A 24239-nucleotide genomic window follows, 5' to 3' on the forward strand; every position below is an offset into this window, starting at 1 on the left:
GCGTAAGTATCTACCTTCTTTCTCGTTTTGCTTTGTAAGCTGTATTCGGACGAAGACTGAAATAAAAAACAATATGATGATTTCTATAATATTATTGAGCTTCTTTCTACAAAGGTCACACAATGAGGCGATATCCGTGGTGTTGTTCATGTATGTAGGACTTAAAATCACCTGATTTTAAATCCTGTAAAAGCTGTAAGTTTGTTGAAAAAAGTAAAAATGCTAATAATAGTGTGATATGGATAATATCATCGATATAATAGAATGACACAATACTATATTTATGAAATTGATTATATTTGTGAAAGGAAATTGTAAAATATTAAAATATAAATTACAAAGTTATCGTATTATACTTATCTCGAATAACGTTCAGTAGTCTTTAGCTCATACGTACATATATAAAACTTAACCATGGTTTTTTTTCGTATACTCTATAAGGGTTGTATAGTATACGAACTACTACTGGTTGTAACTTTCTATTTCTATAACGGTGGCTATAATTGGAGAGGGTTTAGTTTCACAGTAATAAAGCCTATAATAGTATATTTGTACACAGCTGGTAAAATAATATAATTTTCTTTCTTGCAACTCATATTTTCTTTAAGCCAATTGTGCTACATGAAGTTGGTATACTAAGATCAGAGCTATATTTATTTATTTATTATACTACATCGTTAATTAACTTTTGATAACGCTATGATGATAACATATAGGGTTTTTTATACTATTGGAATGGTTAAAATAAGCTGCCGTACCAACCTGATGTTAAGTGGCAAACATTGACTGTACTTCGAACATCACGTGATAATATGACGCCAATGGTTACGCTTAGGGTTTGTCATTACTGACTAAAATTATTTGTTTCTTATTCTATAATTTAACTAACTATGTAAAAACTCATAAAGATCAAAGCATTCCGGCAAAACTAGAACAGGCCACTAGTAATTATATAAAGCGAGGTACTATTCTTGTTTTATAGCAAGAAAGAGTGAAAGTTATAAAAATAAAATTTATCACATGGGTCGTTATAAATTACGGTCGTACTTAACTTTGTAAACCCGCCAAGACATCTAAGAAGCCATTGGTTTTACTAGTGGCATATGTTGGTATCTTTTTCAACACATTTATTTGTAGCCTTTATAATATTATATTACAATAATATATTATTTTAACGAAAAATATCGTTAAAATTCTATAAGATATTGAGGAAGTGTTTATAACTGACTGTATTACAACAATATTTAAATATATGGCCAGTATGTAACATACATATATATGAATTGATTAAAAAATACCATTAAAATACTGAGAGTTGAAACACATAGGCATTCTACAGATATATGCTACTCAGCTCGAAGCTATAATAAAAAATAGAATCTTTTATTCATAACGCAATATTTCCTATATTGCATTACACGAATAAAAAATTAAACTTTACTGTGCAGTATATAATACCATAATAGTGTTAATTAAAAAAAGTGTAGTGATGTACAAGTCTATATATATATACATTCTATAATGTAATGCAATAAATCGGTTACAATTAGTCCAATATTAATGTTTTTTTTTTCGTTTTTCTCTTTAAGGAAGGAAGGAGAAGACCATGAAATGTTATATCAAGACTTAAAGAGAATGATGGATCAGTTCAAGTAGCCACAACTTTAATGACAGAAGAGTGAGTTTTTTTACTTTAGAATTAGCAAAACCTTTTATTTAATTTAGTTATAATATACGTTGTGTAAATTCTGAACTAAATGGCTAGATAATATTATATATTCAACTTCATACAACCTTTTTTATCGTGAATATAAAATGGTACGGCTATATGCATAAAGTGAACGGTGTCCTTAAAAACCCTTTTAGCAACATAATGTAGCTAAAACTACCCAATATATTTGTAATACTCAACTTCCCTGGTAGAGATTATATGTATAAGAATAAATCTGAATTATATTTCGTACATTAGGCTCAAGCTATAAATAAATATTCAAAGGATTTTGTGATTGAAACAGCATTAATATATTGCATTCAAATATACTGCAACTAAATAAAATATATAGTAAATCTTTTGAAATTATCATAAGTGAAATCATCGTCATTCATCATTATTTATATAATATTATTTAATTCATATATTTTTGACGCATTTCCTGGAATGGAAAATAAGAGGTGCAGCTAACCAGACGTCGAGTGGACCACATTTTTATATACGAGGTACTCGTATGTATCGAATAGAATAAAATAACATTTTATTAACTTATTAACAAAGAGTTAATATAGACCACCACTTAGCATAATGCTGGTAACATACTCGTACATAGTTCCAGCGCTGACTCCCAGTTGTACACACTTATTATTATATTCTGTATTATGCCATTCTATCCCACAGAATCAAGCCTCTGTAATCTGTAATTACGCTAAATACCTATATGAAACGTATATGAATCTGGAAAATTGACACCTCATGACTTATTTTGATCATTGGGTAGATATGTCAGCTTTGATCCTTCCACATAGAAGTTAGCGTATTGATTTATTATATTTTATAGAATAAACTGTAACATTATGTTATATATTAGGTACATTAATAAAGTGTAATAATGATACGATCGACTTTCAGAATTGTACGTTTATTTGAACCGGAATTTATTTGTAACAAAATTGCTTATTAACAACATTGTGGTTACGTGATAGCTTATTTGATGTTATTGTACGCAAAACAAACAAAATTAACATTGCTTCATTTTACTGTAAATTATGTGGGATATAAATTGCGATACTGATATCGTTAATTTGTATTTATCATGTGTTAATGGATGTGATTGGTTCTCAGTTCATAATAAACTGCAGGGAACCGTTGCGATGAGCAGAAATTGCGCAATTTGCGCAATTATGTATTTGTCTAATATAATTGTATCTCGTAACGACGTCCGCATGGAACACAGCATAGATGTCATTCACATATAAGTATTTTTTTGGTGATTATTTTTACGTGCCTTCAAAAGGTTAAAGATATTTTTATACAAGACTTCATAATGTTTTTATTTTCTTTTTTGCATCTTAATACACTAAAATAAAAGTGCTCCCCGTTTATATTCATAATTAATATATGTTACTATTTTTAAGTTTTCCCAAAGATTAAGAGATAGTGTATTTCTACCTATAACATTCACTTCCCCAATTCCATCATGAATGCACAACATGGTACATTTTTCACTATGATTAAACAATTAAATGCAAATATAGTCTTTCAAAGCGATTGATTTTCTATTATCCATTTAGGTTTACGTTTTGTTAATCGTTGGTTTACTATTGGAATTGTCACTTTCGCTTGTTTGTATCCATCTTTGGTTTTGTATATTACCCGTTCGAAACTCCGAAAAGCGTAATGATAAAACTGGAAAGGTAATTGCTACCGCCATTCTAAATCTATTTTTCGCCAGCTCTTCCGTAGTAACGTTACAATATGATCCACTGTGCCTTTTTATTCACTGGATAATTACTCGATTGTACAATGATATCTTATCCATGATCAATAGAGACACTCGATTATCGATTTGGTGTTTGATTTCTTGTTTTGTAGAGCTTTCAGCACGGCTGCACTGTCCGATATGAATTTAATATTGGGTTACTCAGGTACACTGATGGCAATGGAGATACTAGTTCCCATTACTAATAATCCCCCTACCTACCGCGAAAACTGCTACTGCATTGCATATATAGTGACAATATTACTTCGGTATTTTTAATACACACACGTATTACTGTTACAATTCGTTGTCATTTATTTGAATTATTTTATTAGTGGCAATGTTCTGTGTCCGGATATTATAAATTCTTTAAAGGAACAATATTCGAGGTGTAGAATGCACGTTGCAATTTCTGCAGACTCACGTAAGGAATATGTTCCACATTTGTTGCATATTGTGTTGAGCGTTGTGTGGGCCCCACATAATACGTCACGTCTGCTCGTGTTGCCACCAGGGTCTGAGCAAAATAGAAGCCTCCCAATCCTGTACGTACTCTCACATGTAACCAATGGCTGGAAATGACATAATTCTGATGGTTGATAATTCTGTAGCAAATTGGAAATTTAGTATGCTATTTACAGAATAACTAGGTCTATCATGAGGTGCTACGAGGTTAAATTTGAATAAAAAGTCTTATGTAGGAAATTGTCTGGGTTTTTTACACGATTCTATTCACGAGACAAACTTCAACAACTTTCGTTTTTATAATACAAGTTCGATTATTTTATTTATATCGAAACTGACAATGGTCAACCCTAATTATACCATTATATTGTAGACGTAACTAAAGAACAAAAAATAAAGAAGTAAACTATTTGATGTAAAGTTTTTTTCAATATATTATATTATAAAGCTTTAATAATATCATAGAATAAAATAGTTTATAACTAATAAAAGTACCAAGTATCATTTATAGTATTCTGAACTTAGGTCACTTCATTCACATTTCTATTTTAATTTTTTCATAAAATTACATTCGTATTCATTAGACGGAGGTGAGACGTCATTTGCGTAATTTTAGCCCCTTTTGCTGGCTCTATTTCCACGACTGTGGTCAGGGTTGGATTCAGATACATTGCTTCATTCATTTTGGATTATCAATAATTGTTCTGTTACCATAGTCTCCAGAGTTCAGAGTTTCTGGTTGCCATCACTGGAAAACCAGTCATAAATATACATTAATACACGAAGCTTTTTTGGATTGAAGTGAAGATTGGGATCGTAAACGAACTTATAGGGCGCAGACCGGGTCCAGGCAGTAGAAGACGCCGAACAGTAAACCGAGACCTTTTCTTATGGGATATTATGAACACCACCACGAAATAGTTTATGTTAACAGTAAACATAGCGGTATGTTCGTCTAGGAGAAACTTAGAACTATTCTATGTCATGTGTAGGTAAAAAAATATTATTTATATGTAGAAAAAGCGAAGCATTTCTAATTCTTATGACATTGTTATCCAACAAAAAAAAAAAAACAATAGACATTAATGGTATTTTCTCCTTCTGTTTTTATTTAAAAGAATGGTCACTATATTATTGGCCAGTTACATATTTTAGAATTTTCAGTCGACCGGAATATTCAGCCAATAGGTGACCGATAGATTATAGGTAGTATATCTAAAGTCTATCAATCAAGTAAACTATAAGTATATATGTGGAAAAAAATAACAAACGGCTTTACCAGTATTAAACTACTAGAACACGACTCTCTCAATTCAAACAGAACTGACTCTTGTAGATGTTGTAAAGGTTTTGTACAAATAAAAAAACTATTCTGTGCCCTGACTTGGTCCCTGAAATCGTACCTGTCTGCAGTAGAGAAAGGCGAGTCGTCGTTGGCACGTGCCACCTAGCTCAATGTTTATTGCATTGAGATTGCGGCATAACTTGCCCCCGTTATAATAAGGGCGAGTTTGAACGTCTTCGGAGATTTAGTGAGATATCGCGATCTGATCCCAAGAGGAACTCGACGTATGCTGTTAGAGATGGCAGGGGTTAATAAAGCTATTGAGTTTATGTATCAGAACTTTAAAGTCTTATTATACTATACAGTATTTCTTTCTACCGAATTTTTATAATACCTATTATTTGCATATTTAACAATATGATTTTGTTTTAAATTTGGTGAATTAATTTAATATATTGCTTATTGCGTATTTTTAAATTACAATGGAATATAATTTCATTGTAAGAAAGACATTTGTTATCGCTACAAAATTACTACGAATTCAATGCAGATGTAAACCTAATGAACCCAAAAAATCATTATTAAAATCAGTTCATTATTATCAAAGCTGTCGTGTAACATATATAAAAAAATATAGCTTCATTGTAACGTCATTCTTTTTGAAGTTGGATGAAAATTATTTCTTTGTGCTCGTTAATATTCTCTAATGATGTTGTTCCAATGAAAGCGCAGAAAAAAAATACTTATTGAGCCGAACAGAAATTTGTATCCGTGCCTATTAATTCATGTCAAGAAATTCCAACCTCAATTCGCTTGATTTTCTCTTACAAGTTGCCGGGAACATTTTTCCTTTGCCTTCTTTGCACAACAAAGGCGGCGAGGGTTTTTGTAAGCGGCGCGGACCACGACACGCGCTAGGTTTTAATCCCGGATGTCGCTTTTTACGTGAAGTTTACGTCAAATGCGATTTAATGTCGTCTTGTGTTTGTGAAACCATGAGTTATTCGAAATGGTTTAATCTTAAAAAAAATCTCCAACATTGCAAATTTTGTAATCGAAGATAAGTGATCCTTAAAATAAATGAGAATTATGTTATTATTACTAGAAATAATGCAAATGAGTAGTTATTTATTACTTTACATTACATATAGATTTTTATTTGAAGGCCTCGGTGGTTTATCACACCGCCTTACTTCTGATAGTCGCGAGTTCGATTTTTCGCACGATATTAACTTCATATTGGTAACTATGATTGTTTGCATCGGTATGGGTATTTTCTGTGTATTGCGTATGTATTTAAAATAAAAAAAAATATTTAACTATTCGTATCATTTGTCTAGTAGCCATAATACAAGCTTTGTTTATCTCGGGACAATGAAATGCGGCGCTGTGTTCAGAATAAAAATAATTTCCTTTAGTCAGACAAGAATTAAATAAGACATATGTGAGTGCATCAAGTAATCGGTACCATCATAATAATTCTGAATCCTTGTTATTTGTTTTTTCATGCCTATCTTAATTAATTTATGGTGAAAAATGAATTTAAATGGCTGTTACATCGTTAGTAAGAAATAGATATCTCAGAATCTTTAAATTGCACTTTGATTGACATAACTCGTATCATTGAAATGAAAATTTAAAGACTTAGTTTTGATTCTAGATTGATGCTAGAAAAGTGTTTACATCACAATAGTTATGATTTTTAAATAAGTAGATAATATTATTATGAGTGACTGTACCCAGACAGCTGGTAAATATTTGAAAAACCTCAAGAATATTAGGTGTACACTTGCTAACGCTAGGTGAATTTAGATAATGTAAACGTTTTTGTTTGATGTTAATAAAATGAATTTGTTCAATTACTGAAATATTTTTACGTGCATGTAATATTATCAAATATTTTGTAATGATAAATTAAATAGATTTTTCAATTGCTTAAATTTGAGCATAAAAGGTTTATGCCTTTTCAGAAACCTCTTAGAAAAAGTTATTTAAATAGAGGTAATTGGATTACTATATTTCTTCCATTATGTCAATATTGAAGGAGATTTATGTTTAATAATATTATATGGAAGATTAATATACTGAACTACTTTGTGTAATATCAATTTATCAAGACATAATAACCAGATGAATTATAAGTGAGCGAAACAAGATATCGAACAAGATACCAAGACAATAAATAGACAATGCGTTGGTATTTAGTATGTGTCATCTTTTTACTTAAATAATAAGTGAATATTGATAGATACTTACTTTCTACTTCTACTTAAATGTAATGAAGAACGAATTTCTTCTTGTGGAGTCGATGATATGAACGCATAAAGACAAATTTAAACAAGAAGACAAAGAGAGTATATATTATCAAGTTTTGATTAACTTTTGGATTTCCAACACAATCACTCGCTGATTGCTTATTATACTTGTAAGTTAGAAACAAATACGTAACATACAAAGATTTCTTACTGAAAAAGGGATGATCCACAGAAAACGCGGAATTATATTTATCTAAAAATAGTTCATGTATAAAGTATATATTAATTATACAAGGACAGATAACCGTTGGAGCAGTAAAATCCTCGAGTGGCGACCGCGTACTTGAAGACGCAGCGTGGGAAGGCCTCCGAGAAGGTGGAGCGACGATCTAGTCAAGATCGCTGGAAACAGTTGGTTGCGAGCAGCACAGGACCGATCGTCGTGGAGACTTTTGGGGGAGGCCTTTGTTCAGCAGTGGACGTCTTCCGGGCTTTTATTAAATTTATTTCATGCTACTGAAATAGTAAATAAACTTACGTTAGACTCGATGCAAAATATTCGTTATTAGTAGATATGAAATGTCCGTATGACTTTAATTACAGGGTGCGGTAAACATGCCTCTTACCACACAAATCAACATTTTGTGTTAGCATCTCATTTTCATATTTGCTAATTAAATGAAATAATGAAACAATTACTAATATAAAAATAATTCTTTAATAATTATTTTTATATTTTTGTTGTCTTATTTTAATAAACTATTTAAATTTTCGATTACAATCAGTTTCTTTTGGAATAAAATACATTTGTCACTGTTTGAAGGCTGAATTGATGGGTATAAATATATGTTGTGTTAAGCATATAATAAATGTTCAAATATAAATATATAAAATATTTTCAACCATTTTTTTTTCTTTTTAATTTACAATTAGTAAATGAAATAGTCACCTCACGTACATTCACTAAGAGACAGAGCCAGATACCTGTCTCTACTATGAATTTAAAACGCAAGTGAATTCAGCACGACTGACTTGTTTAAGACTTGACGACTCGTTGTAATTAGTTTGGAATGTGTAGAGTTTCACACTTGCATACAAAGAGGGAGAGATAAGACAATTTCGTTATTGTTACTTGTTTATTTACAGTAATATTATATAGAGGAAAAATTTCATTGTTTTTAAATGGCAATCTCAAAAAAACATTTATCCGATTAAAATATCAGTTTTTTAATTCTTTGTTAATGGAATGATGCTTGGTGTCGAATTCGCTGGATACTTACGACCATTGATTTCAGCGAGATCTGCGTGGAGGTCGACTTGACGTGGCTAAAAATGAGAGCACTAGTAAAAATCCTCTCTTTCATTTTTTCAACAATCATAATGTTTGTCTTTATTCATATATAGTGGCATATGTCTGTGACACATGCCACTATATATTATATTAATATATATAGAAAACTCAAAAACTTATTATTATTATCAGGAGAAACCAGATGGCACACTAGTATAAAAGTTTGGTAGACTTATATTTGGTATCTTTTGAGTTAACTGGTATTTTGATATGTTCCGACGAATACTCACGATGATATTAAAAAAAAAAATGGCTGTAAGTACAGCATGAATATCGTAAAGAACTATTTATCTATAAATGTTTTCGTTTAATAAATTCCAACAAGTGCAGTCAATCATGAACATCAATGTAAAATGTATCTCATAAATTTATTAAATTATTTAAATTGTTGCTTCAATATTCAATAACTGATATCAATTATCACTTTTCAATATTTCAATATTAAAATTTTACAAAAGATTTGTATTCAGCAAATAATCAACATGAATTTATGAAAATACCATATTCGTATACGAAGATAACGTCAACTTCTTATTGAATATAGAACAGTAATTGTTTTGGGTTTTGATATTTGTATTTCAATTTAGTTTATTGTAAAAACTACTTACATATATAATTTTAAATGCAATTCATTTAGATGCGTATTAAGATAATAGAGTAAGGTTTGAGTACTATATTTTACCATATAACAAACATCGAGTTTATGTAAGAGTACTGAATTGTAGTATATATAATAGTTTAAAATTAAATTAAATGAATAATGTACAAAAAAATAAACATTCATATCAAGTACTACAATGAAAGGAAAATGAAAGAAGGTCTAGCGGTATAGCGCCGTACTTCCGATGGTCGCGGATTCAATTCTTCGCACGGTATATTCGTAACTAGATTTATTATTATTTTTTATTTAATTGTCTTGGTGAAAAAAAGAGCATTTATTCTAATATCTTTATATTAATATATGTAATATAAGTTGTACTGAGTTGTAGTGTTGATAATATAAGTTGTCGTTTTGTCAAGGTTACTTTGACAAAACGACAACGAATAAAGAAACCATCAGTACAGTAAAAAGAAAATCTGGAAATTTCATATTAATTGAAAACAGTATACCAAGCCGCATGGTCTGCATAATAATAGCATCCCTTATATCAGAGGAGATTTGAACTTAGTGGTGAAACGGCAATGGCATGATGATAATAAAATTATATTCTGTTATCTTTTTAATAAGATACTCTCGACTCAGCTACATAAAATCTTATTATATTACCAATTTTCTAACGCTTTATACTTAACAATTTTAATTAAACGATCAAGAATATATTAAATTACATATTTAATTAATTAATATAATCCTGCCTTTGTTTCATAACAAAGATGATAATTACACAATATCTAGAAGGCTGGTATAAACCCCCAATTTGGTTTGATACACTCTTCTAATCGATAAGATGTATATCTAGTAGCTTATCATACATAGTGAAAATCAAACAATCTATGAATTTTATTCAAATACATGTAACTATTAGTCAATCAGGTAAAAATGTAGATACAAGACTAGGATACAAATTTAATTCGAATCATCAGTTACATGAAATTGTACATCCATCTATTCTATAAAGCTATCACATTTGCTATCATATTGTTAATATTATAGCAATATTCGTATATAAAAAAAATATCATTTACATACATAGTATGAAACAAAGTCGCTGTCGTTGTCTGTCTGTCGCTATGTATGCTTAAATCTTTAAAACTACGGAACGGATTTTGAAGCGGTTTTATTTAATAGATAGAGTGATTCAAGAGGAATGTTTATAAGTATAATACATATACACCCGGGCGAAGCCGGGGCGAATAGCTAGTAATTAAATAATTTAAGAAGAAAAGACACACTTGGATGCGCAAACAAAACAAATATAAAAACAGTATTTTAGAATTATTCCCAAAAGCAGTCTTATCCTTATAAATATTTTCTCGCAGATAACAACGAGTAGGTAGAAAACATTTAGAAGGCGCTACACAATGCACACATACACACATACATATACGTGTAAATAACATTCCTAACAAAATATTTATTTTTATTTATTAGAGGTATAAATATTTAATGTATAGACTATAAATGTAATTAAAATTATTACAAATAAGAACTTTCATGGTCTATCAATACAATAACAGATCTAACAATGGGCTGAAAATTTACAATGTTTGAAAACAAACAAATTTGTTGCTGGGACTCGGCAGCCGGCGGGAACTCTAAAACTTTGTGTTTGCCTAATTAACTACATTCAAGGGACCCTTTCTTGATTAGATCACGTATCGGGAGGATCAGAACGGATCTCAGGGTAAATAGAAACTCTCTTTTATTGTTGTTTCACATCGATAAACTGCTGACGTACAAAATGACAGTTGACAACGTCTTCAAATCCCTCATAGCAGTTTCTTGTTTAAGTGATAGTTTGTCAAAATTCATTATGTTATGAATATTTCGGATAAATATTTACCACGGATTGGATCGAGCACGCTCGTTTTCTCTGTTTTCTTGGAACCTTCAGAAATTCCGGTTTTATTTAGTATTATGTATATTATAGAGGCTTAATATATTTTACATACATCATGTTAACTCAGGTTACAAAAAATAAATGAATTATGACATTATTATTGGATTAATATGAAGTAAATGGTGTAGACTATAAAAATAATAATCAAATTAATTTGCAAATATTGCTCGCAATACATGAAGCTACAAAATCACATTGAAATAATAATAATAATAATGTTTAAATGTTTAAACACAAGTAATCGAATACCTTTACAACTCCATCTAGTATTAAGATTACTTGTGTTATGGGTACTAAACAACTGATATGCTTAATTACAATTTTTTGTAGATAATACATAATATATAGAAAACACCTAGACCACTACAAACAATCACACAGAATATTTTCACCATGCGAGGAGTCGAATGTGACTACTGGAAATAAAGCTGTGCTACACTACCGAGGTCGTCAACAGTAATAAAGATCATAATGATACTACTTGATGTGTAACGGAGTACATTCATTCTGGGAAGCGTTTCTATGTAAACTTTAATTAATGAATAAACATTAATTAAGTCTTACATGGAAACACTAATTATAGTGGGTTACATTCAGGTCATCATGTAAACGTTTGCAGCGTCGGCTACGTGGCCGGCTACATGCAGGGTTCCCAACTTTAAAACATTTTGCCTCCTAGCAAGAAATGAAAAATCTGATATAATCTTGTAAGTTAGCCGTATTTGGCTCTCTAACCTCGTATATTATCGTATTATGGATTAAAAATGTAGTATAAACTTGTACAGGAGAGAAATTATCTTCGTACCAAAAATCTCATACTTGTATTCTCATACAGATGGCATCCCTGGCTATGAGCTACAATCTAACGGTGAGGTTGACGGGCTGAATACTCGCTAATGAACCGATGTTGCCCACATTCAATGAAAGTTTTTCAACTGAGTTTAAAATAAGTCCTCTTTTGATTCTCGGTGATGACTACACGGAAAATTGAGTTTGGTAAAAAAATCGGCTAATACGTTGGCAGGTAATGTATTAAAATATTACATACGACTGATAACTTTTATGAATTTATTTTAAAGGCTGTGAATGTATATAAAGTGTATGTACGATTACTATTGAATATTCTCTTTTGCTAACTGATACTACTACTATTACGAATATACATATTCTGGCCATAAATAGTGTTAAATTAAAAATAAATAAAATATTACATTTGAATTTGGAAACTGTCATTATTTTATCACACAATTTTCTCATTTTCAATAGAAGTAGTAGTAGTTTTTTTTACATCTGATAAAATTACATTTAACCGGTTAGGAATTTTAACGGTAACATAACTTGCGCACAAAAGTAGTTTTGTGAATATTTCTCTAACATTACATAACTTTCAGTGTTCTATCTGTAAAAACTGTTTGAACTGTTAGTACCGTAACTTTTAAGTAAACGTCCATAAAAGGCAGCGGTCCAAACACTAGTCGCTACTTGAATCCTCACTAATGACGCAAAACTTTGCCTAGTAACTTGTGCACAACTCACCGGGCAAAATGTTATATCACATTATGACTTTTATCTTTAAATAATACAAAAAATATCATAAAATAACGATGATAATATCTCCTTGTATTATTTGTAACTGTGTTATTTGTTCGTGTATACGGTAGCTTGGAAATGTAGGGATGGACTGGATGGAAATTTCTATAATATTCTGTTATTTAAAAGCAGAATACAATATATTACATACAGAAATTAATATCAGAGACATCTATTACGATATTTGTTAGTTTGGTTTATTCTCGTAGATATAAAAATTTGGACAAAAATAACTTTAAATGATAACGGACAGGCAATACAACGAGATGGTTACCTATATCGAGTTTTTTGCTCCAAATACTGCATTAAGCGCGTAGTTTTTGTCAGCATACGTTGTACGTTTGATTAAAGCAATAAATCGAGGACGGTTATCTGGTCCGGAATTAAACCGACGACAGAGAACGGGATTCGGCCGTAAATTGTGTCTGAGGCAGCCCTTCTTTGCTTATATCTTATACAATAAAATAGTTGGTGTTATAATTACTCAACGAAACCTTGTGATTATAGAAATTACAGTTATTTTTAAACTTTCATTTATATTATGAATTTAAACATAAGTTCAGTACTATTAACAGTCAATAAGTATACGGATGCCGGAGTACTGTGTGTAGAGATTTTTCGTTAAACTTTCTAGTGAAGGTAAAAGAAAAAACTGCCATGTATCTACGTTGACATCGCTGTTACTCCAGTCAGCTCGTGACCACAGTTGAAACATCGAGATAGGTTTATTTGCCATAATATTCTTTGTGCTCGGTTAATAATATGTAGAAATTATTCTGAGAATATTAATTTATATACGTAATTCAAAGGACTATGATCAGACAAATCATGGCCAAGTCCTTAACATCAATTTCGATTTCTATATATATTTTACTACTGTTATTTTGAAATGAAATCGAGATTAAAATGTATAAATCCATAACAATACGTTGCTAGTGTTCAAGAGTATAAAAATGTCATTAGAAAGTAATTGATTAATAATTGAGTAGATTGCTAGAAATATTATAATGACTTCGAAATATTGGGAGCTAATATATTAGATTATGATAGAAAATATTGCATTTATATCATAAGAATAATATCTCTGGACAATTCTCCCAGCGCCATTTAATTGCAAGCGAGGCAGAGCTTATGTTATGGGTACTAGATTACTGATATACATAAATTCATATTTTTTTTGTAAATACATAAATTATATATATAAAAAACACCCAAACAGGTACGAACAATCATACTCATGTTGATACTGTGCGAGGAATCCAACCGGCAACCATCGGAGGTACGAGTAAAGCGGTGTTCATATTCGTTAGACCACCGAGGCTGGCATAATGTGCGCAACCATAAAAAAGTTTAAAACAATAATAATATGAATATAGAAGACAATAAAAATTTAAAGGCAGGGTTTCTTTTTCGAGGTTTCAACACTAATATGGAATTACTTCTTTAGGATTCAATCAAATATTTGTACATAATAAGTCTTATTTACAAGGGACTTGATAAGAAGGGAAGACTCAGAATTAGATTATATACAAATATATCTACGAGTCTCAGTATGATAATTATTTTTATACTTTGTAAAATTTATTCTGGTAAATGCTTCCATACAATTTTTGCTTTTAGTTAAATCAGTAATTTAATAAGTATAAAAAAAAATTTATCTATTGTTTTAAATTAACACGTTTTTTTACAGTATATTGATTTCCATTCCCTCACTCTTATTATATTTGTTTACTGTCCTCCATTGTCTTAATTCGTCAGCATTGTTCAGTTTTCTCTTTTGGTAATATTTTCAAACTTGGTTTGCGTTTTCTTGTTATTTCGATGTTATATTTGAATTAACTGCTGTTAACTTAAGTATCAGAGTATTTGATAATAAAAACAATTTTTATAAAATAAAAATAATAAAATTGTAATGATATTTTAATTACATTTAGCAATGCAAGAGTGGTATATCAAACGTGCGTTGCCATTGTAGAGAATAAAGATTATAAACCTCTAATACTCACTCTCACTTCATTGACTTATTGTTATTATATTCTCACTGCCTTTCAACCGAAATACAACTTGGTAACTGTTTAGCTGGGCTGACGTATCTACGTATCATGACTTTTTACAAAGTCAACCTCGCTAAATGTCATTAAAATTGATTCCTCGCATTTGTTGATTCGTAGTCTGAAGTCCTCAATCTTAACGTTAAATTTATGAATCCTTCCCCGGATTTCTGGTTGATAAATTATTCCTTGAGCCCGGCGGTGGCGAAATCAGTTACTTAATACAACGTCGGTGAAAATTAGCTCATTTAAAGGCCCAGTTAAATAGAGCCTTGTCTTTGAAGTTCTATAGCAATTTTGATCGGATATTTTTGATAATTTTGAAAACGAAAACCTTGAAATAAGATTCCTTTGTATTTGTGAAATTAATTAGACTCTGTTTTGTACTTGATAACTCCTTTCAAATTCTATTGAGGTGATATCAAAGTCAGTAGATACTAATATTTAACATCTATTGTAAGATTTGGCCATTTAACGGTAATTAAATCATTCAATTTTTTTGTTTAATATTATTACGAACATTTAATTTTATTATAGTATTTATTGTTTGTTTATTAATTCCTAAAATATATTACATTATAATGATTCACAATATAACTTCACATAATAACTTGTATAGTTATAAACATTGCAATTTCTGCCTGCAATCGAGTGAGGCTCGTTCGTACTTACTGTATGTAATTTCACAGCCTTTTCATCTTCCCGTAAACGAGCTAAAGCAATTTGGTCGAAATATTAATTTTACAAATATACCCTCCTACCCACGGTCCTCGTTGTTTTCATAATTTGTTAGGCAAAGTGGCTGCTGGTACTTCACTTATACACTGAAAAGTGATATACAAAAGACGAATTTATTAATATGCCAACATACGTTACATATTATTAACATTTAATTAACAGTGCTATATGCCACCATAGCCAAAGCAGTTTTTTGAACAAATACATACATTTGCATACCATACACAATTCACTGAGATTATACTTAGATTTATATGAAAACCAAAATGATTGTTATTTACACTTTCATATATGGCTTGTTAGTAGTAATAATATGTCTTATTAGTACATTTTTTCTGTGAGAGAATTAATAAAGAGTTATATATTTCATTTCATAGAAAAGATAAATACGCTAATTCTTACTCTTACCTAATTCTGAAAAAGTTTAAATTATAGTCAGAATATAAAGCAAGCTAAACAGCAAACTAATTAAGTTAATTAATTAAATACGGTCATGTAAATAAAATATTCATGGCAACACGGAGTACAATGCATGTTATCTGAACAGGGTAGTTATTACTGGTTTAGATGTATTGTAGGTATTGTAATAACAAAAATTAAAAGAAAATATGATATGTACCTTGTTTACTTATATTAATTCTGCAAAGTGTTTAAAATATAACATAAATCAACAAATTTAATACGCTAAAGATTCGATAAATTAATAAAACAGTCATTTAAATAAAATATTAACGACAACACAAATTCTTGTTTTTCACCCTAGTATATTGCATGTTGTCTAAACAGAGGTGCCGAGGGTGTTATCTTGCGGTGTCCCCAGAATTAACGGCCATGAGGCCTCCCGCTCGGTTGCAATAAATTACATCTCAAGTTGATCCCACTCTGAAGATAAATCAAATGTAAAAGACGAAATGGGAATCCGATGATGCCGTGTTTATTGCGATTTACACAAGGCCTTTCTGATGTCTTTGTGCGTACGTGTCATTTACGTTGGTATTTTTTTATTAGTGAGCGCATGAATGCATTTATTAGGAAGGTTCTCGATAAATATATTGTTATATATATAGATAAGGTTGAAAGTTCTTTCTAGTGTCTTTAGTCTTAGTATTTTAAAACATATTATATAATTTTATGACAAAAGAATTTTCTGTAGTAGTGTACAAATTATTAGTTTTCATCCATTCTAATAGCATGGTACCAGCTTTTGAATGCACTTGATTTCTATAAAATAAACATTATAATAATGAAATTTTTTTTAGAATAATTAATGTTCGTCGAAACTTAATAAATAATTTCACAATATTTTGCTTTATCGAAAGCTCGATTACCACTTAGCAGTGAGTAGCAATGGTTATTTCACGTGTGTAGCTCCACACGATACGGTTAGTTTTTAATACGTATGTCATTAAATCACTCACAAGTATATCATAATATGGAAGAGGACGCTGACTCCTAAAAACAAGTACTTTCTATAACTAGCTCAGAAATCGAGGACTTCAGAAATAATTGTATATAATAGATGGAAAATAAATTATTATAATACTTATTGTGTTCTAAAATTATAAAATTTCAGTATGAGAAACTCGCCGCACTGAAGTCGCGCTTGATCAATTTCAATTTTCTAGTTTGCAAAGAGGTCGAACTACCTGTAATTTCTGTAAACTTTAGACGCTCTATGAGATGAAACCTTATAATTTAACTAGACTCTACTAGAGATTTCATCCGTGTAGATTCTTATCTAACTTTGTTCAACTTTCACCCCTTTTTCGCTTCTAGGTTGAATTTGGAAATTTATGCAGAATATAAGTTTCAAACTGAGAATATACCTGCCGTTAAACTATTTTCCTACTTAACATTTTTGGTTGTTTTAGCAAGTGCCATAAAATTAAAATTTTCTCGCTGCTCTTGCACCCGTTTGCAACATTTAATGCATTCAGAGAAATTAAATACTCTTAAATACATTAAATCTGTATTTTGAGTACTAGTTGTTTATTAAATTTCAATAGAAAATATAGCCTATATATTATTCCGATGCATAAGCTATATTACTGTAAAGTTTCATCAAAATCCGTTCAGTAGTTTTTGCGTGTAAAAGTAATAAACATCCATACACTCAAACTATCGCGTTTATAATTTTACTAAGCTGGTCTAACATTGTTGTTTTAACTATACGAATAAATATGACTACGTACATACTCATTCTGCCCAGTATGTATAACAATTAATACTATTTCATTTGTGATTGAAACATTAAAATTGATTGTTCATGCTGATGATATGAGATAAAAATTAAATATAGCTATGACCAAAAATAACTAATAACTAATATTAAGAATATTTCTATCCAATATGAATATTCTATAATAGAAATATTCTTAATAAGAATACCAGTAGAGTAATTATATGTTTTATTGATTTGATTTTTTATTTAATGATGTTAAATTTATCTATAATATTTTTTCCAATGTTTTGTAAGATATTTATACAAAACATTGAAAAGTAAAAATTATAAATGTAAAGTATAAATTTATAAAATATTACAAAGAATATTCTATAACTATTATTTAGTGTCTTTGTATTTTTTGAAATTATGCGTTCTATTATCATTGATTTCTACAAGTAAATTCAGATAATAAAAGTGAAATAAAACAGTTACCAAATTGAACATTACTAGAATATTAATATTATTTCCATAGCATTCAAGTCAAACCCATTTATGAGTAGATTTAGTAACAGTTGTTCCAAAGTAAAAACGATATTATACTAATATATTCACACTTTGTTTTCAACTATTGCGCGAAAAGTTTGGGACATAAAACCACAACGGTTATACAGCAACTAAATCGTGTACATTAGCAGTATTTGGGAAGTTGTACACATTATTTACAACGCGACGACGGACGAACCATCGGGAATTAAGGAATATACAGCCACTATATAAACGAAAGATAACAATACTGGCCTACATACTCTGGGTTTGTACTGAAAGTTTTCACATAAATCAGTGTGGTAACTTTATTCAAACGACTCTCTGGCGACATTCGTTCGGAATCCACGTCAAGTAAAAGTTTATAGTACATTCTTTGTGAGTGGCGCGAGTAACTCTCCTGAAGTTGGTTTGTCTCATGAACACGTGTGTTAAGTTAAACATAAATTTTAGAAGATTCTGCCAACCTTTTTAAATCATCTCCGACTTGTTTTGTTTCCAAGTTGTCAGTATGTCGCGAAAGTTTATATTACGTCATTAAATAATTAGAGAAAGTTTGTGTCTTACTTTTAAGATGGCTCAAAATACTTGTACTTCAATGAAATACTTAAGATTTACTTTTTATATGTATGTACGAGTATACGTGTATATGGACATTTCTATAGGTGCACTTCAGGATTTTCTAAGAAAACTACGTGCGAGAAAGTAATAGTTTGGAAGAAGAGAATTGGCCCGCCCTGTTAAGTAGATCCACTGAGCTTTAACTTTTCTTACGAGCAATGTTACACAATGCACATGCACCTTACTAAAAGTAAAGTAATACAATATTTGTATATTCAATTCCAAAAATTACTTTCAGTGTTCTGTACACTTCCTTAGTTTATATCACCGGCTTGCTCCCTAGAGTAAAGAGCATTCGAAAATACTGACCATTAATAGAAACATGAGGCAATTTAAAATTTCGAAGAAAAATATTAATTGATTGTTTTCAGAAAAATATTAATTAATATTTTTACTAGAACTGAAACTGGAATATTTTTATTTGGAACTGGAACTGGAAGAAAAGGGCTGCTCTATAATATTACTATTTTTAAATAAGAAAATTTATATATTTTTTTTCTCTTATGGTATGGCATTCACCCGATTTTAGGGTATTTCGCCAAAAACAAAACGGGGAATCGTCATTCAAAAATTAATATTATAACCCATTTAATATAATTGTTTTTTAATAAATGCGTGGCCATTAAACTGTACTAAATGTCGGGACGTTCTTGAGCAAAAGTAAGTACATAAGTTTGGTGATACAATACTTTATTTACTTTGGGGTGTTTGGAGTGTGGAATATGTTCTTTCTAGTCGAAATCGTATTTATTCTTTCTTTTCCATAAATTATTTTCTTCTCTAAAGTACAGTCCACTATTTATTTTTATTTATTCTTGTTATGGATTCGTAATCCAACAAATCGAATACATATTAAATTCTAAAAATGGCACGGAAGCAGAGAGAAACCCAGACTTTTTACAAAAGACTACATACAAATAAAATATGAGATACAGAACAGATATTTATGCCGCTAACATCTATTCCACAGATGACTATGGTGGCGTTTGTTAGCAAAGCAGTCTTCATGGCTTCTATAATCATATAATATGATTCTGAAAAATAAGACGCATGTAAGTTACTAATTTAGTTACTACATTTCTAAATAAAAATAATTACATTAGCACTCAGTTTCATTAGCAATTTAAAACAAAAATAAAACTTCTATTGCTTCTAATTTGTATATATCTATAAACTGGTATACGACAGTTAGTATTGCCGCGATCTGGTGGGAACTAGTGCACATGTTCAATTAAATTTTATCTGCCACTGACTCTGAGCTCATATTGCAATGCAGTCTGTGCCGAAAACCATAATTGTCGGTATGCATGCAAAACTAATTATATTCTATTTTCCAATTACTAGCAGTAATGTCGGGATATACTATTTACAATGCTTATTAGTTAAATTAATGATTTTTAATTTAATAATTTATAAAGTTGCGACATTTTCGACGAGGTTTCGACAAGTCAATTGACGAATTCAACATGGTTGTTCAGCTAAATCCTATATATATTAAAAATTACCAAAGTAGACTTAGTAATAAGTCGTCTTAATGGAAGTTCCTCAGTGTCACCTATTTCTGTTGCCAAGCTTTATAAGATGTGCTCCAGTCCAAGGGTAGAAAGTAAAATTACAGGATAAGCGGGCTAATATGTTCAACAGAATAATATTCTAAGAGTGGTATCACAGACGTCATGTGATAACGTGATGTCTGTGTTTTGTGTAGAGGACGGTTATCACTTACCATCAGGTCTGCTATCAGCTTGTTTGCTATTCTAATTTGAATAAAATAAATGGCCACAAATCTTAAGTTGCAGGTCTCTAAAATATAAATCATGTGATTTAATATAATAAAAAAATAAATTTCTATAAGATCGACCGCACTTTTTAACATTTTAAAAATTTAGTTCAGTTTAGCAGTAAACAAAATTTAAATAAACGTATTCCGTAAATGTGTTTGCAATCAATTTAATAGTACTAGACGACCAGGATCTCCAACTAGTATGTATTTGTATACTGTGTAATCTTCTCTATACGCGACACCGTTCACTCTCAGATGTTCGTGTTAGTGTCAACATGTTGCCAAATTAACGTAACGTATGGAAGATATAGCTATTATTTTACGTATATTTTTGATTCTTCATAAAGTAATTGGAAATGAGGAGATAGCCAAAAAATTATGAAAAGTAGATATTATGCTGTTGTGCTTTTAATTTCCAATTGGGGTCTTATGAACAATTCAGTTACTTTATGATTATTTGGTCATATATAACAATAGGTGAACAGTGAACGTTTCTAATGCTGCCTATAAATGTTTATTTCTGAATCCTAAAATAGCGTATACTGTATCATATGGTAATAGAACAGAAGACCTTTCCACAGATTGTTTATCATTGACCTGACGGATTTAAAAATCGCTAAATCGCCTTCGGATTCAAAATCTGAAGATTAAAAAAATTCGAAGGTATGCAAATATTTTGAGTGTTATTCTTTAAAAAAAATTCTGACTTTGAGGCTTTAAAAATATTAAAGTGAAAAGAGATTGATAATGATTTTTATACGAATTTGATAATATTTGCCAACCCATCCCATTTTCACCGCAAACCTAACATTTATCAGACTCAGTCGCAATAGGATTTTATTGAACGTACTTATTGTGTCGAATTAATAAAAGTTACGTAGGAAAAGAGAAATGTAGTGAAGTAATAGCCTCTTAGGTAATTTCTCACGGTCGTGAAAGGAAAAATCGGTGAATTGGCGTTACACAATAAATCATAGCTAATAGCTCTTTAGTTCGTAGGTCTTCGATCAGCTTATTCATTTCACCGTCCTTTCATTTTGCAGAAAGGCACATATTATAGTGAACTATCCGATAATGGACTACGACAAGTAAGAACATTATGGCCTTGGCATTTATATATAGGTTCAAAAAGTTTATTTACAAAATACATAGATGTACGTCAAAGAGGTCTTATTCCATTAATTTATTGTGACTTGAGTGGATATACTAAGTGTATATCTAATAAAATGATGGTCATAACCTACCCATATCCTATATACCTAATCTTTTAGTAGTAGTTATCAAATAATTTTATTATTCATGTAGGAAGGTATTTCGACGATTTAAAATAGGTTCGGATTTCAATACACAAATGGTTTTGAAAGGATTATTATCTTTAGAATATACGCTTTATATCTCCTATAATATTGTAATGTATGTAATATTGCAATTTTATGTAGGTGATACTTAAATTTAAATAAATAATAGAAACAACAATGGTACGTATATTAATATAAATCTATTATGTTTAAGTACGTATTGTATAATTGGATATAAGTAATAACAACTTTGAACATTAAATACTAAAATAAATAAAAAATATACTACAGAAAAAAAACTCCATATTTCAAATAGATTTTCACTATAGCATTATACATATCTTATTACTGCCTTATGTCGTTATAATAGTATTATTTAACATATCTAATTTTGAATGTGGAATAATAACGGCGAACGGTGTAGCTTTAGAGTTTATGAATGCGTTTATGGTAGCTTCCTTTATGTAAATGTAATTTACAGATATGCAAAGCTTTACTGCCTTACGTCGCAGGTGAATTGTTATACTTAATGTCATCAGACCCAAATCAACAGTACGGACGTTGAATAAACAAAGTTGGCATTTACACGTGTGGAAATAGATATGGAATTGTACTTACCTTCTGTGAAAATATTCGCTCGCTAAGTAGCTCTTATATGGGTACCTACTATTATATTTCATTACTGTCTCTTTAATTGCTATTTACTATTTTTAGATTGTTTATCTTGCATACTGTTATATTGATTATACAAATTGTTTATAATTTCTCTCAGAATTAGGAATAGGCATGCTTCGACATTTTATGAGCTCTAAACTTGATTGTTTACTTCACAAGATTGTCGTAATTGTAAATAAGTATAATTATTTCTTGTTTACGATACTTACTACATTCATTTTAGAGTATTTAAAATGGATAAGTTCATGATCTTCATGAACTTAACAATTTCAAATAGAGCGAGGAAGATAAATTTTTGTTTTCTATTAAAAGGCCAGACGGATGACAGAAATAACGATACCATAGAAAAAAAAATTATTACATTGATATACTCAGATATGTTTCTTCCATTATAAAATACTTAAATTTAAGTTTATGTTAAAGCTGCTTATGTACTATATATAAGCTTTAAAAAGACCAGGCAAATCTCATATAACAAGATTGTCTTCACTTCTTGTGGTGAGGTGAGGTGAGAACTATGCGTCATCGCCTACGCTTGCTAAAGAGCGCTTCGATCAGACTGTTGCAAGTAATGATTGCACCTATGCAAACGTATTGAAGTCGAATGCGAGCGAAGTAATAGATAGCAAAGCGAAACAGAAATGGACTTTAGTACGAAATAAAAAACCATACAAAAATATACGTTTTACTGGAAAAATGGGCAATAGCAATATCGAACCTGAACAAAAATTTAGGGCAGCTGATAGAAAAATACCTATTTTTTAAAATCAGACATAAGTAATTATATCTACAGTAAAACCAATGAAACTGTCAATCTAGAGAAGATTACTATGAAAAGGAAAAGTGAATATGATGCTTATAAGTTCTTTGTTACGCAATCTAAAGAACAATTATTTTTAGATGAGAAACTGAGGCCTAAAGGTATAATTTTTCGACGCTTCATGCATTTTAAAACAAAAAGTTCGACTGTGAATACTCATAATTCCCATAACGACACTATAAATCAAAATAATAGATAGTACAACCTACAAATTTGCTAGCTTCAATTGAAAGAGTGCTAAGCGCTCTATAGATGGGATTCGTGAGCTCTGTAAACTGTCTGATATAGTTGCTCTACAAGAGACATGGTTACTGCCAAGTGATTTGTTATATTTAAGCAGCATTGATGATGAGTTTACCTCCACTGGGACGTCGTCAGTGGATACGACGGCGGGGATGCTACGCGGGCGACCACATGGTGGAGTCGCGATTCTCTGGCGGCATAGTGTATTTCCCCATGTCGTGGTAGTGCCATGTGATAACCCGCGTATAAGTGCGATAAAACTAGTGTTAAGTGAGCGGTCAGTCTTAGTGATGAGTGTGTATATGCCTACCGACGCATACGCA

This window comes from Achroia grisella, unplaced genomic scaffold (genome assembly GCF_030625045.1).
Source record: "Achroia grisella isolate CSIRO2021 unplaced genomic scaffold, CSIRO_AGI_Agris_v1 utg327, whole genome shotgun sequence".
Taxonomy (NCBI): Eukaryota; Metazoa; Arthropoda; class Insecta; order Lepidoptera; family Pyralidae; genus Achroia; species Achroia grisella.